This window comes from Arachis hypogaea, chromosome 6 (genome assembly GCF_003086295.3).
Source record: "Arachis hypogaea cultivar Tifrunner chromosome 6, arahy.Tifrunner.gnm2.J5K5, whole genome shotgun sequence".
NCBI classification, from domain to species: Eukaryota; Viridiplantae; Streptophyta; class Magnoliopsida; order Fabales; family Fabaceae; genus Arachis; species Arachis hypogaea.
The window spans coordinates 72,061,980-72,077,730 of NC_092041.1; the positions used below are offsets into that span (position 1 = coordinate 72,061,980).

Sequence of the window (15,751 nt, forward strand, 5' to 3'; positions counted from 1 at the left end):
TCCAGCCTGGGTTGTAAGTGTTGGAATGTGGATCATATGGTTGCCTTTGTTGATTTCCCACATAGTTGGCCTCTTCCCAATCACCTCCTTCAGTGCTTACTTCCTCTTGATCTTGTGTGTGTATTGCAGCCACTTGATTTGTTTTTAATTTCCTGGTGAGCTCTGCTAGTTGCTTGGCAAACACCTTGTTTTGGGCTAGAATTATATCAACATGGTTCAGCTCCATGACTCCCTTAGTATTGTGTCTCTCTGAAGCATAGTAGTACTCATTCTCAGGCACTGTCTCAATCACTTCAATGGCTTCTTCCACAGTCTTTTTCCTGTTCAATGAACCTCCTGATGAATGGTCTACAGCCTTCCTTGATTCATAAGAAAGTCCATCATAGAAAATATGCAATTGCACCCAGTCATGGAACATGTCTGGTGGGCATTTCCTTGTCAAATCCTTGAATCTCTCCCATGCCTCGTAGAGAGTTTCACCATCTTGTTGTCTAAAAGTCTGAACCTCAGATCGAAGCCTATTGACCTTTTGTGGGGGGTAGAAACGTGCCAGAAACTTGCTTTCCACCTCATCCCAGGTTGTTAGGCTCCCCCTTGGGAATGATTCCAGCCACTTAGCTGCCTTGTCCCTAAGCGAAAATGGGAACAAGAGCAGTTTATAGGCATCTTCCTGGACTCCATTGGACTTCACAGTGTCGCAAATTCTCAGGAATTTTGTGAGATGTTGGTTTGGATCTTCATTAGCACTCCCACCAAATGAACAATGATCCTCCACCAGTGATATTAGCTGTGGTTTGAGTTCAAAATTGTTGGCCTGAATGGGTGGTTTCTGAATGCTACTACCACAATTCCCAGAGGTTGGGTTTATGTATGAACCAAGAACCCTCCTCTCGGGAATGGCATTATTTCCATCAGCTCTCTCATGATTGTGAACTTCTCTTTCCATGTTGAGATCTAGAGCTTCCTCAAAATTGTCCTCAGATTCTTCTTCAGATTCTTCTTCTCTCAGTACTCTCTTCCCTCTTGCTTCCCTTCTAAGTTTATGAAGGGTCCTCTCTGGTTCTGTATATGGAGGAGTTGATGTCTCTCCTCTCCTACCTGTCATACAAGAACACAGCACAGGCAACAAACAAGTGAAATACTCTTGGTTAATGGAAGAGTATGGTTAGAGTAGTTGAGGAATTAATTCAAATAGTTAGTGGGTCAGTGAGTTAGTTGCTTGAATTTAAAGGCATAAAGAAAGAAAGCAAGTAACAGAGTGCAGAAATTAAAATTCAACAAGTAACTTGAACTGAATTAACAAAACAAGAAAAATGCTCAATCTAGTTAACTTCCAATTTGAGAATTGTCAATCGAAAACCAATCCCCGGCAACGGCGCCATAGACTTGATAGCCATAAACTTGATAGCTACGATTTTAGGAAATTGCACGATCGGCAAAAATTCCTTCCGGCAAGTGCACCGGTTATCGTCAAGTAAAAACTCACAATAGAGTGAGGTCGAATCCCACAAGGATTGGTTGAGTGAGCAATTTGGATTAGAAGTGTGTTCTAGTTGAGCGGAATCAAGATTTAGATGAGAATTGCGGAATCTTAAATTGCATGAATTAAAGAGCAAGAAGCTAAATTGCTGAAATTAAAATGGGATCGGGGTGATTGCATGAATTTAATTGCAGAATGTAAAGAGAAAGTGGTAGATCAGAAATGGGGAATTCATTGGGTTTCAGGAGATATTGAGATCTCCGAATCAAAACATTTTTATCCCTTCCTCAACCAATGCATTCATTGAATTTTGCTTGGCAATCTTATATGATTGGATCCCAATCCCTTGGCTCACCAATTCTCTCTAAAAACAAACAAATTCCCAATCCCTTGGTTTAAATGTTCATAAGAAGAGATGATGCTCGATCACTGATTATACCACACAGTTTCATGAACCACAATTTGGTAGGATTACATGTCACAATATCCATCCAAACCCCAATCCAATTCACTGTGAGAAAGCTTCTCTAGCATGAATCCTCCATTCCTTTCCCAAGGTTCCGAAGGATTCCAATTATGGATAGTTTCTTTCCCAAGACAACTAACCAATGGAATTAGATCGAGAAGCTTTCTAACAAAATTCAAGAGAAAAGATTGAAGAAGAAGATAAAAACTATTATTGATTCATTGAATTACGATAGAGCTCCCTAACCCAATGAAAGGGGTTTAGTGAGTCATAGCTCTGAATTCAATTACAAAAGTGTGAAAACTAGCAAAATGATCCAAAAGTTCCCAAAATTCCCAAAAGTTCCAAAAATCCAAAAGTGCTAACTAACTTAAATTCTATCCTATTTATACACTTTCTAAATTGAGCTTCTGTTGTGTTTCTTGGGCTTTGAGGCCTTTCCCTGATTTCCTTTTGCTTTGGGTTTATGATCCATAATCCTGATGAGGCTGCTGATCCAATTTTGTAACATTCATTGAGCCAACTTAGTGATAATCAAGTAATGACACATGACTCAACAAATTGAAATTTCAGACTCATCAATTCTTCAGGCCCAATCCCATAAACCATGATATTCAATTAGGTTTCATACCAGAGTATGTTTAAGTTAATGTTTGTGCTCAAATGCTAACTTAAACTGCAATATCTTTGGCCCAGAAACCCTTTCAAAAAGTGGCGTTTAAGTTGCAGTTTAAGCTTAAACTGCAACTTAAACGTTGGACACTCCTGGAGGTGGTATAATTCAAGCATGTTTAAGCTTCAGTTTAAGGTTAAACTGAAGCTTAAACGTGGAAATGGAAGAAAGCAACTACGGAGTGTGGAATGGTCGAACACGTTTAAGCTTCAGTTTAAGGTTAAACTGAAGCTTAAACGTGGAAATGAGAAAGCAACCCTGGAGGAGAAATTGGGTCGAACACGTTTAAGCTCCAGTTTAAGGTTAAACTGGAGCTTAAACGTGGAAATGAAGAAAGTAGCCCAGGAGTGTGAAATGTCGAACACGTTTAAGCTCCAATTTAAGCTTAAACTGGAGCTTAAACGTGGAAATGGCTTCCTGGTGCATAATTTGGGTCGAACACGTTTAAGCTCCAGTTTAAGGTTAAACTGGAGCTTAAACGTGGAAATGCTCCCTTGTGCTATTCTCCTTCTGGCGTTTAACTTCCAGTTTAAGGTTAAACTGGAGGTTAAACGCCACTTTCAGCTCTTCTCAGCTTTCATGATTCTGGCGTTTAAGCTCCAGTTTAAGCTTAAACTGGAGCTTAAACGCCACTTCCCAACATTATATGTCTTGGCGGTTTAAGTTCCAGTTTAAGCTTAAACTGGAACTTAAACTCCACATGTGATCTTCAAGCTTCCTTTATTGATTTTGTTGCTTCCTTGCCTAGCCTCTTTTTCCCTGAAATCATCCAAACAACTGCATCAAAGTCTTGCAAAATTTCCTGAGAATTCTTCCATTCATAGCATTCAAGTAATATAACTAAAAACTCATGGAATTTGCATCAAAATCATACTGTTTGGATGGTTCATTGCTTTGTTATTCATTTAACCATTCTTGGTTACTTTAAGCTCAAGAAAATGCATAAAACAACTAAAACTAACAGAAAAATGCTAGTGAAACTAGCCTAAGATGCCTTGGCATCAGTTGTAGCTAGCCACCATGTGATTTGAACCTTATTCTTTGATTAGGCAATCTCTTGATGGATGATGTTGTGCATTTACTTTAATGCATTATGTTTAATGAGCATATGCATCCATAGGCATTAGGTTGAATGCTTTCATGCTTCTTTAACGCTTATTTCACCTTACAAGTTTACTTAAAGCATCTCAAGCACACTAGGAACAGTGAAGAGCATGCTTCTTTTGTGACATAACTTTTATGCTAATGTGCGTTCTAAATCGTGCAATTTAGAATTCACATCCCTAATATTTCCTAATGTCACACTAATTCACTCACTCAATTCTAGTGATTTACCTCACTCCAACAATGTACGTGTCCTTGCTTTTGTTTTTTCTTCTTATGGTGTTATATTTTTGTTTTTCATGATGGATGCACCGCAAGAAAAAACGGAAGCAAGACTGAGAACACGCAGCACCGGTTGACCTACCAGCTGAAGGTAGCAATCCGGAGAGTCACCGTACCCCCTTGCTCATCTTTGAGTGCACCGAGGACGGTGCAAACTTTTAAGTGTGGGGAGGTCGTGCGACCAATCGGCGATTTTGGGTGACAAGTTTCTATTTCCAACACTTTTGCATTTCATTCTAGGATTTTAGGATTTTTACTTGTATTTTCTATTTTTGCATATGTATACACAATAAGCTTAGTCAAAATAATGAAAATTTTCAGAATTTCTATCTATAGGGGACATCAATTGATTTGAGTGAAAACTTTTCATAGAACTTGCTTGAGTTATATATATTGTGGATCATGTTTTTGAGATAAGAACACAAGCTTGTGAGATTTGAGCCTAATGGTGTGGTTACATCTCATAACCACTTATTTTCCTTCTTGTGTGCAATTATTCTCTTTCTATGATTGTAATCTTTGATTTGTTTGATTCTTTATGTCCATTATTTTGTGTATACATGCATTTATATGATTGAGGCCATCACTTCATTAGCTTACTTACCCAAATAGCATTACCTTTTATCTTCAATTGTTAGCCAACTTTGAGCCTACGATTAACCCACTTATTCTTTAATTTAGCACATTACAAGCCTTAAAGCGAAAAATAATAAATGTCCTTATTTGGATCTTTGATTAGCTTAGGCTAGAGTGTGTGTATCATTCAAGTGTGGAAATCTTGGGACATTAGGGGAATAAAAGGGTAGTTTTGTATTGTTATTGAAAATATTGGGAATTGGGTACATACTCATGTATTGATCAAATGTATAGACCTTATGCATTGCTGCTCTTGTATATAGAAATGAAAAAAAATGAGAAGAAGTAAAAGAAAAAGAAAAGATAAAGAAAAATAATATGAAAAAGAAAAGAAAAAATAGAAAAAGAAAGAAAAAGAAGAAAAAAAGCAAAAAAAGGGGACAAAATGCCCCAAAGTGAAGCTCAATAAATCAAGGCATAAGTGTTGTGAAATGAAAAGGGATACATGAGTATGTGAAAAAGTGAGAAGAATGGGCAGTTAGATTAGCACTTAATTGTATAGGATATCATAGGTTAGGTGGAAAGTTTATGCTTATCAAAGATTCAAATTTCAAGCTCACTTAACCACATATGCATCCTACCTTGACCCTAGCCCCATTACAACCTAAAGAAAAGACCTCATGATAGATGCGTGCATACATGAAATATTTGTTGATTGTTAGAAGAAAAATAAATCTTAGAAAGCATGAAATAGAGGAAAATTGAGAGAATCAACCCTAAACACTTGAGCGAATAGAGCGAAAACACTACCGGTGAGGGTTCGATTGCTCAATTACATATTTCCACCTGCACTCATCAACTTTTCATGCAACTTTGTAAAAATATTTAATAACTCAATTCAATTATGGATTAGACTTGCTAGTCCTTAGCCCTTGTGCATATATGCTTCGTGGGAATTGATTTATTTTGACCAAGTAATTACATTCATTTAGATAGATGCATTTAGTTAGTTCCATTAAATAAATGCCATACCCTTACTTGAATTTTAGTTTAAGCATGATGACATGCTTAGTTTAAGTGTGGGGAGGTTGATAAACCCCATTTGTAGGGATTATCTTGTATCGATTTTAGGAGATTTTAACACCTTTTACCCACATTTATTCAATGAATTGGCATGATTTTGTGATTGTCTCATTATTTGTGCTTAGATGTGAAAACATGCTTTTTAGACCATTAACTTGATGATTTTAATCTCCCTTTAATCCCACTAGATGCCTTGATGTGTTTGTTAGAGATTTCAGATTGAAAAGGCTAGGAATGGATCAAAGGAGTGAAGAGAAAAGCAAGCAAAATGACAAATCATGAAAAGTCAAAGAAGTTGAACTCGCCCACGGACGCGCGCGCACATTTGGCGCTTACGCGCACCTTGCGAAATACCCCATGGACGCGTACGCGTGTTGTGCGCGTACGTGTCGGTGCTAGTTTATGATTTTTTAATGAAAACATGGCCAGCGAATTCAGAAGGGTTGTGGGGCCCAATCCCAACCAATTTTGGCACCTAAACTGCTATTTAAAGCCAAGGATTAAAGAGCAAAGGGGATACACTCACTTAGAATCATTCACACTCATTAGGATTAGTTTAGAGTTAGTTTTAGAGAGAGAAGCTCTCACTTCTCTCTAGGATTTGGATTAGGATTAGGTTTAGTTCTTAGATCTAGATTTAGATTTATTCTTTCTTCTACTTCTTCTTCTCAATTCCTTGTAGTTACATTCATTCTTCTTTCATTCTTTTGTTGTAATCTCCTTTATGTTGTTCTTGTATTTTGTTGTAGATCTACTTTTGTTCCTTCTATTCTCTTTCCATTCAATTAGAGGTAATTCATAATAATTGTGTTTCTTTTGATTGTTGTTGTTAATTCCTTGCAATAATTGTTGTTAGATTCTATTCTTGTTGTCAATTTGCTTTGCTTTTCCTTTGTACCTTCCAAGTGTTTGATGAAATGCTTGGTTGAATTTTAGTATAGATTTTGTTCCCCTTGACCTAGGTAGAGTAATTAGTGACTCTTGAGTTATCTAATTCCATTGTTGATTGATAATTAAAAGTTGCTAATTGATTTGAATGCCTCTAAAGCTAGTCTTAGGAGTTGATTAGGACTTGAGGAATCAAATTGATTCATCCACTTGACTTTCCTCATGGTTAGAGGTTAACTAAGTGGTAGCAATGGACAATTTGTTATCACAATTGAGGAGGATAACCAGGATAGGACTTCTAGTTCTCATATCTTACCAAGAGCTTTATTGGTTATTAGTTTATTTTCTTTGCCATTTATCTTTCTTGTCTAAAATCTTAAAAAAACCCCAATATAACTCACAACCAATAACAAGACACTTCATTATAATTCCTAGGGAGAACGACCCGAGGTTCAATACTTCGATTTATAAATTTAGGGAGAACGACCCGAGGTTCAATACTTTGATTTATATGAAAGGATTATTGCTTGGTTTAGAAACTATACTTTACAACGAGATTTCATTAGTGAAATTCTATACCGTCAAAAATTCAATCATCACCCCCTCAGCTACATGTGTCGGACATGCAAGGAGGGAGGCTGCAAAACGCAGCTCGCGTTTGGGCTGCACCACCCGCAAAACACAAGTAGCATTTGACACTTTTTAAAGAGTCAACATCCAGCTTGATCTGCATGTAGGGGACACCTTTCTCCACATTTCGACTTCTTGTGGCACGCCCTGCAAAACGCAAGTTGCATTTGGCAGCCATTTTTTCATGTTTTTTTTTGTTCAACGCAAAACATTGATTGCATTTTGCAACTTCTGCATTTGTCAAGTCCACATCAATGTATTACACACCATGCACCAATATATTTGTATTACACTAATTTTTCTCTATTAATATATTAATTTCTGTTATTATTATTATTATTGTTATTATTATTATTATTATTATTTAGGTTTTAGTTCATATTTTATCAAAAATACTTTTCCTACAAATTTAAATTATTATTAAATTGAGTTTTAGAAATATATAAATAATTCTATATTTAACCTAACAAATATTTTAATATAGTCGTATTAACTTTTTATCCAAGCCTACAAATTTTATAAAGAGACCAAATATACATAAGAATAAGTTAAATAGTTTTGCTATTTCAAGAACAAAAACTCATTTTAACAATTAATAATTATATTTTTTTATTTGTTTACAATATATATAAATAGTGAGAAGTAAAAATCAATTTTATCATTCCATTTAATTGAAAAAGATGCAATTTTAAGTATTTTGACACGTTTTGCTTCTCTTTTATATTGTCACTTTCTCACACAAACTCCTAACATATTTTTTCTGTTTTGCCTAAGCCCTTATTTCCTTCCTCGACCACACCCATGGCCATTTTTGAGAAGTACATTGAATGGAGAGCAACATGACAGCGAGACTAAGACAACGAAAGTGAGGCAATGGCAAATACATAAAACGCCAGCCTCTTAATCATTGAACAATGCGGTTAGGATACCCATTTGGAGGAGAAGACCAATTTAAGGTAAGATCAGGAAGGAAGAGGGGGTAGTTGGTGCACGAAAATGAAACTCATGCAACTGAACCGGCAAGTGTACCAGGTCATCCAAGTAATACCTTAGGTGAGTGACGGTCGAATCCCATGAGGATTGTCGGATTGAGCAAGCTGTGGTTATCCTGCAGATCTTAGTCAGGCGAATAAAAAATTGATTGTTGTTGTTGTAGGCGCATAAACAAAACAGTAACGAAAGCTATAAAGAATTGACATAGAAACAATAGTAAGAAAATAGTTAAGGCCTCAGAGATGCTTGTTCTTCCGGATTGACACTTCTTACTGACTACTTTAATAATGAGTGATTTATTCAATGGCAAGGCTGTAAGTGATTAAGCCGTGGGTCGTGGTCATTAATCTTCTCGGATCCAAACCAAATGCCCGAATAGGTCAGTCAATCTGGATGAGGGTAAAGCGTACGCAATTCAGTCTCTGATGATCCTACTCAAAACACCACAGACAAGGTCGGGTCTTCTGGATCGGAGAATGAAGCTCTCTGATTCTATCCCTAGAGCCACGGGAACCTCAATTACCCCTGACTAACGAGATTTCATGTCACATATCCTAATTAGCCCAAGTAACTTGTTGGAACCTATGATGTACTCTCAAGCTGTAGTTTAATACTATCCGGATTAGGACTCGTAAAGAACTCATATAGAATAAGAGGTCATACTGTCGTTCCACCCAGATTCATAAAGATGAAGAACAAAAATACACCATAGAATGAAATCAAACATATATTAAATTAGAAAACTAGAAAAGTAATAATATTAATCCATAGGAATGAGCAGAGCTCCTATCTTTAACTTAGGAGGTTTAGCCGCTCATAATTTACAGAAAAGATAAGTTCTGAGAAGTTGAAGATCAAAAAGTTTTTCAACAAAGGTGATCTTTCTTCTATTTATACTAATAACTATACCTAAAAGATATTAATAATAATTAGAAATTACAAAAATAAAATAAACTAAGCTAAAGGTGCAAAAATCCACTTATGGGCCCACTTGGTGAGTGTTTGGGTTGAGCTTGGCATCCGACTTGGAGGAGTGGGCATTGAACGCCCACTAGGGGGTGTCCACACTACCTTGATGCTCCCTTGGTGGCGTTGAACGCCAGTTTTGGGTGTTCAACGCTGGCCTTGGTCCTCTTGGGGCATTGAACGCCAGAAAGGGGGTAAGTTAGGCCTTCAACGCCCATTTTGGGCAGTCATTTCCAAAAAAAAGGCTATAAACTATTATATATTTTTGGAAAGCTCTGAAAGTTAGCCTTCCAACTCTATTAAGAGCGCGTCAATTGGATCTCTATAACTTCAAAAATGCTCCTTTGAATACACAGTGGTTAGAATTTGATAGCATCTGCTATCCTTTTTGTGCCTCTGAATCAGACTTTGCCAAAACTTGCCAAATTCACCCAAAAATCACCTAAAATCATACAAAATCCACAAAAACTCAGTAGCAACAAAAAAAGTGATTTTTGCACAAAAAACCTACTAAAACATAATAAAACTTAACAAAATGTACTAAAAACACTGAGAAAATAGTACCAAAAAGTGTATAAAATATCCACTCATCAGCAGTGGTGTTCCATGGGACTTGTTACGAAGGAAGCCACAAATCCATGAGTTGTGCTTGATGGGGGTCTCGTCACCATTGCCACCTATTATTCTACTTCCCTTGCCTTAATATGCTTTACCACAAACACTCTTCCCCTTACGCTCTTCTGCTTTGCTACCTGATAGAACCTAATTTCATGTGATCAATTGTACAAATTTTAGGAAGCAATTTATTCAATTTCCCTATGCTTTGTGTGCTTAATTGATTACTTTTGTGATTCTTTCTCCTAATTGCAATTAGTGATAAATTACATGTTTCTTGTCCATAATTTGAATGCTTTTGAATCTTTAATAATCTACTTGACACTTTGATGTGTTTGTTAGTGTTTCAGGTTGAATTAAGGACAAATAGAGGAAAAGAAACATAGCTTATTAAAAGTGGACCAGAACACAAAACAAAGGCAAATTAGGTTTCCCAAGGCTGCGCACGCGAAAAGGAGTTGCGAATGCATTATATGCTCGCCTATGCGGATGCTTTCATACTCGGTAGTAGAGTCATAAGCCATGTTAGTGAAGCACATGAGCTCGCGTATACTCCCAAAAAAAACCCATGCATATGAAATTCAAGGATAAAAGAAGAGAATTCAAAGGGGTAATGTAGAGAGAGCTAGGTTATGTTTTAGTCAGTTTTAGAAAGAGAATTTCTCCTTTCTCTCTAAAATTATATCTCTCTAGAAATTGAAAAAAGATGACAATTAGATCTTGATTCTTGAAGTCCTGAATACAAATTAAAATAAAACTAACACTACAAGAAAGTCGTTGGATATTGTCGGATTTAGCGTCTGAATAAATCCGACAGTATAAACCTCACCGATAATTATTTACCGACGGAATTTTCGTCCGCTGCTAATTACCAGCGGATATAAACTTTTAACTGTGAAATTTTTGAGCTTGTTACTGTCAAAATTTTTTTCGGTAAATTCGATGGTAAACTTGCATTTTAAATTTTTAAAAAATTTGTTTGAAAATTTAATATATGATTTTAAATATTTGATAATTTCTAAACTAATAAAATTCAAAGTTTTACAATTTCTTATAATAATTTGTCTATAATTTTTAGTTAAAAGTTCACAAACAAGTTTAAATATCAAAGTTTATTATTAACAAAAAAGAGAATTCAATTAAGTAGGAAAAGCAAATTTAAAATGCACCAATTAACTAACAACTAATAATTAACTAGTTTATCATCGATAACATCAACCATACATTCTCATAAATTAAGGAAATACAATAGCCAAATTAAACACTATTTCATAACCAATAAAAATTTCATTGTCAACTATCATTAATATTAATAATCTGAGACAATTCTAAAACCACCAAAGCTGTTCTTCCATTTCTATCTGATTCATTTAAATCCAAACATCGTTTTAACGAATGATGTAACAAGAAGTCATATCCTCTTGTTACTGCAAAGACAAACTAGTTGGTCCATTCTACCATAAGAAAACATATTCTCAGTCTCCACCTAAACTCCCACTATGATAGGGTCATTTAGTTCTTTTAAGTGCTGCCACACATTAACTAAACTAAGTAAACAAAATAAAATTCTAAAAGTAAATAAGCTAAACATGTTTTCAATGAAAGTTTGTGATTATAAGATTGTTCATAATAATATTTCCATCTCCTAAATTAGCCTATATAATATTTAGAAAAAGCAGTATGGTTTAGTCTCAAAAGTTGGCTTAATCGCTTTGTCTGAACCGTAAAAAGCTGTGGCTTATAGCAAAGCACATCAATCTCACCATAAGATCACCTGTATTTGCCTTTCTAACAACCTGCAATCAAGTTTTAAACTTTACATGATAACTTCTTGGCATATATATTTCAATACAGACTCAGAAAATTTTTCAAGCTTAAGTCAAATGTGAAATGTGAAATAAACTTGCCTGTTGAATGCCATTTTAAAGAACTACCAATTCCTATCAAATAATCACAACATTAGAGATTGGTCATAATTTGAGAATCAAATTTTTCAAACATAAAATTCAAGTAAGATTAGACAATTACCGCAATACCAGTGACTAGTATGTTCCATGGACAAACCAAAGAAATAACATAGCGAACCACAAGTATAGTGCGAACTAATTACAATATAAAATTAATATTAAGGCCACTAAAACTCAAAATTCTAACAAATAACTTGCATTAAGTACTCAAGCAACAGCAACAGTACCAGTACCATCATTTGTATAAATTTCAGAATAATTATTATCTAAATACCCAAGCAATGAAATAGATAACCTTTCCAATCCAAAATCCTTTAACATTCTACAATGAATGATATCCAAATTTACAAAACAATCGCATGATTATAAAAATTATAGAAGGAGCAGTGAAGCATTTACTTGAATGGAGCAATGAAGCAGTCGCGGGCAGAAGAACCAAAGACAGAGATGGACCTGAATGGTAGTTCAAAAAAAGGTGTTTGGACAAAAAATGGGTTAGGTTTTTTTATTAAAAAATGAAAACAAAATGAAATAGGGAGAGGGATTAGGAAAACCTACCTGGCCGACGGAGGAGAGACATAGCTCCAGTGACTTGACAGATGGAGACAGATGGAGAAGCTCTGTTTGAGGCAACGAAATGCAATCCAAAAAACTTGACACAGACTTTAGAGGAGAATGAAGATGGGCAGCGCGGGCGAAGGGTGGCCGGAAGGGTTGCCGGAGGATGTTGTAGGGGAAAGAGAACTGAGAGGAGAATGGAGGCGAGAGAAGGGTGTTCTTAAAAGTGAGGGGAGAGGGTTGCACATTTTAAATTTAGATCAAGTTTACCGTAGGATTTACCGGCAGATAAAACCGACGGTAATGCATTACATATGACCAAAATGCCATTCCATTAATTGAGATTTATCGGCGGAAAAATTTGATGGTAAATCCTGGGGAAACCTTTTTATCCATCGAAATATCAAATCCGATGGTAACCTTTTTATCCGACGAATTTATTGTCAAATTCGTTGATAAATCCGTCGCTAATGTCCGACGTTAAATGCGATGGTAAATCTAACGGTATTCAGTATTTTTCTTGTATTGTAACCTAACAATACATAAATCCTAAGCCTAATTCTACAAAGAGGAGAGTAGATTAACTTGATACTGTTCATTAACATGTTTTGTGATTCCTTCCACTTTAATCTCTTATCATTGTTTCCATTTGTCTTTAATTCATCTTAAAACACTAACACATGAAGACAACAGGTGAATGACTAATGATGCAAATACATTCAAATTATAGAAAAAATTCATGTAATTGTCACTAATTTTAATAGAAAAGAGAATCACAAATAAAATCAACCAAGCACAAAAAGTATAGAGAAATTGAATAAAATCTCCTAAAATTTGAACAATTAATCCCATGAAATTGGGTTCTATCAATCTCTAATTAGATATTTTAAGCTATTCTGTGAATTAAATTTCGAACTCTAAGGCGGGTTGGAGATGGAACAAAAAGGGCTAATTTGCCAAAGATGGTTATCATTGGCTCTTGTATTGTTTAGTGAACTCGGATACTGATGCTTCTTATTTGGTTGGATCTTCAACAAGCCTTTTTGACTTTTGAGATCTGTCATCATCGGAGCTTGGCAAGTTTTAACCTTTATCAATGGTGTTTATCCCACCCAGAAAGCATCCTCCACTACCTTAGGGACTGTATCAAAGGTAAGGATGTCTATCAGAGGTTAGGGTTTGTTAATGTCCCTTTCTTCCATGTATAGAATCATCATATCTGGTTTAATATGGGCTTTGAAAATGATATGTTCTTGAGTTTAGCTGCTAGATTGTGGTGAATTTGTATATATAAGAATGATAACTTCATGAAGAATAATGTTAGCTTTGGTTCATCGGTTTCCTTTAAAGCTCAGGCAATGGCAAAACCTTCTAGAAAGCTCAAATCCCTAATATTCATTAGTGTTACCTTCTCCTGAATTCCTAGTCTCAGTCCCAAGCCGGGCTTGACCAAACTTGATTGTGATGGTCGCATGTACCAGGAAGAGAGCATAGTCGGTGATGAGTGCTAAATATCGATTTAAAAATTCATAAGTAAAAAACTCAAATTTCATTGTATCTCTAAACCGATAATTAACACTCTCAAAGTTTAGTTAAAAATATCACAATTCAAATCAATAACTGGGAGTTTAGGCTTGAGTTGTTTTCCTATTAAAGAAGGTAAAGCTAGCACAATTAAAGATTAAATGACAAAGAGATGAAACTAAAAGTAATCAAGGCAATGAACTAGGAATAGGAAGTAAATCTAAGTTATAAAAGACTTTGGCAAAAGTTGAGGGTTAAGGATCACTATCCTAGTCAGTAACCACAACATGATCATTACAAAGAGCTAACCAATTCGTCAACCTCTACAAGTTGAGGAAAGATAATTAGGCTTATTAACCCTAATCCACAAATTCTAACTAACTTACTAATTGAATTTAGTAAAAAATCAGTGTCAATGAAAAAAAGATTAATTAACATCTCTAAATTATCAATCAACTTAGATATTAGTAACTGAAGTTCATCTAAGTTCCCAACCCAAGGCAAGAATGGAAATCTACTCTATAACTAATTCAATCATTTTGTCAAACATCTAGAGTGCATAAACATAGAACTTCATAAATTGCAAGAATTAGTAAAATATTCAACTCATAATTCAAGAAAGCAATAATAACATCTCCAATAAGTAATAATAAAATATCAAATATCAAATTCATTAAAGGAATTGAGAATTTAACAAGGATTCATAAACTAAAATAGCATGATAGAGGAAGTAACAAGAAATTCTAAGAAATTAGAATAGCAAAACAAGAAATTATAAACTAAAAACTATAATTAAATAAAACTAAAACCTAGAATTAGAAAGAAATTAATAAGAAGCCCTTGAACTCTAGAGAGAAGTTGGAGTTTCTTTTTCTAGAATTCAAGGTCTAAAACATAAAATAAAGAAAAAATGAGTGTACGATAAGTTGTCTTTTATCCCTCCCAAACGTTGCTTCATATTGGCTCTAAAGTGGTTTGAAATGTGCTAAAATAGACTCCAAATTGTGAGTCACGTGCCATTTTAAATAAGACATGTGATCAGACTGGTGTTATACGCTTTTTGGCATCATTTTCATATAGTTTTTAGTATGTTTTGTTTAGTTTTTATTGAGTTTTTATAGGTTTTAGTGTTAAATTCACATTTTTGGATTCTACTATGAGTTTTTGTATTTTTGTGCAATTTCAGGTAATTTCTGGCTAAAATTGAGGAGATGGAACAAAAGTCAAATTCAGAGACAAAGAAAGCATTACAGATGTTGTCCAGATCTGACCTCCTTGCACTCGGAAGAGGTTTTCTAGAGATATAGAAGTCTAAATGAAGTGTTCTCAATGGCTATGGTAATCTGACTTCCAGAGCTTTCCAGCAATGTATAATAGTTTATACTTTGCTTCAGATTAGAAGGCCCAAAACTGGCATCCAAAGCCAGCTTTCTGCCCCCTTCCAAGCGTCTAGCGCCCAAAGAGCAGAGACAAGCGTCTAAACACCCAGAGAAGACACCCTAGCCAACGTTCAATGCCCTAGGAGCCTCATAGCACATGGATCTCATCAAAGCTCAGCCTAAACACTCACCAAGTGGGTCCCAAAAGTGGATTTTAGCACTAGATAGACTATTTTATCCTTACTAGTCATATGTTTAGTATTTAAGACTTATTTTACATCTCTCTAAGGGGAGAGCACATCATAGACATTATTTTCAAGTTTTACATTGTATTTTCCTTTCAATATGAGTTTTTAAACCTCCTAGGTTGAGGGAAGGATCCCTGCTGAGTCCTATGTATTAATAAAAGTATTACTATTTCTTCTTCGATCCATGTTTGATTAATTTCTAAGATGTATACTCGCTCTTCAACATGGTAAATAGGATGATCAGTGACAATCAGCTCTGTTCATCATTGATAAACCACTATTTTATGATTTATATTATGCTCAATTGAGTGGTTTCTAT

At 35.2% G+C, this 15,751-nt stretch overlaps 1 non-coding gene across 1 annotated transcript; it reads left to right on the forward strand.

Moving 5' to 3' along the window:
- The first annotated feature begins 416 nt into the window (after positions 1-416).
- LOC112699595 (small nucleolar RNA R71) lies at positions 417-520 on the forward strand. The gene has a single exon (XR_003152540.1). It is a non-coding gene; the product is annotated as a small nucleolar RNA R71 (small nucleolar RNA).
- The last annotated feature ends 15,231 nt before the right edge of the window (positions 521-15,751 follow it).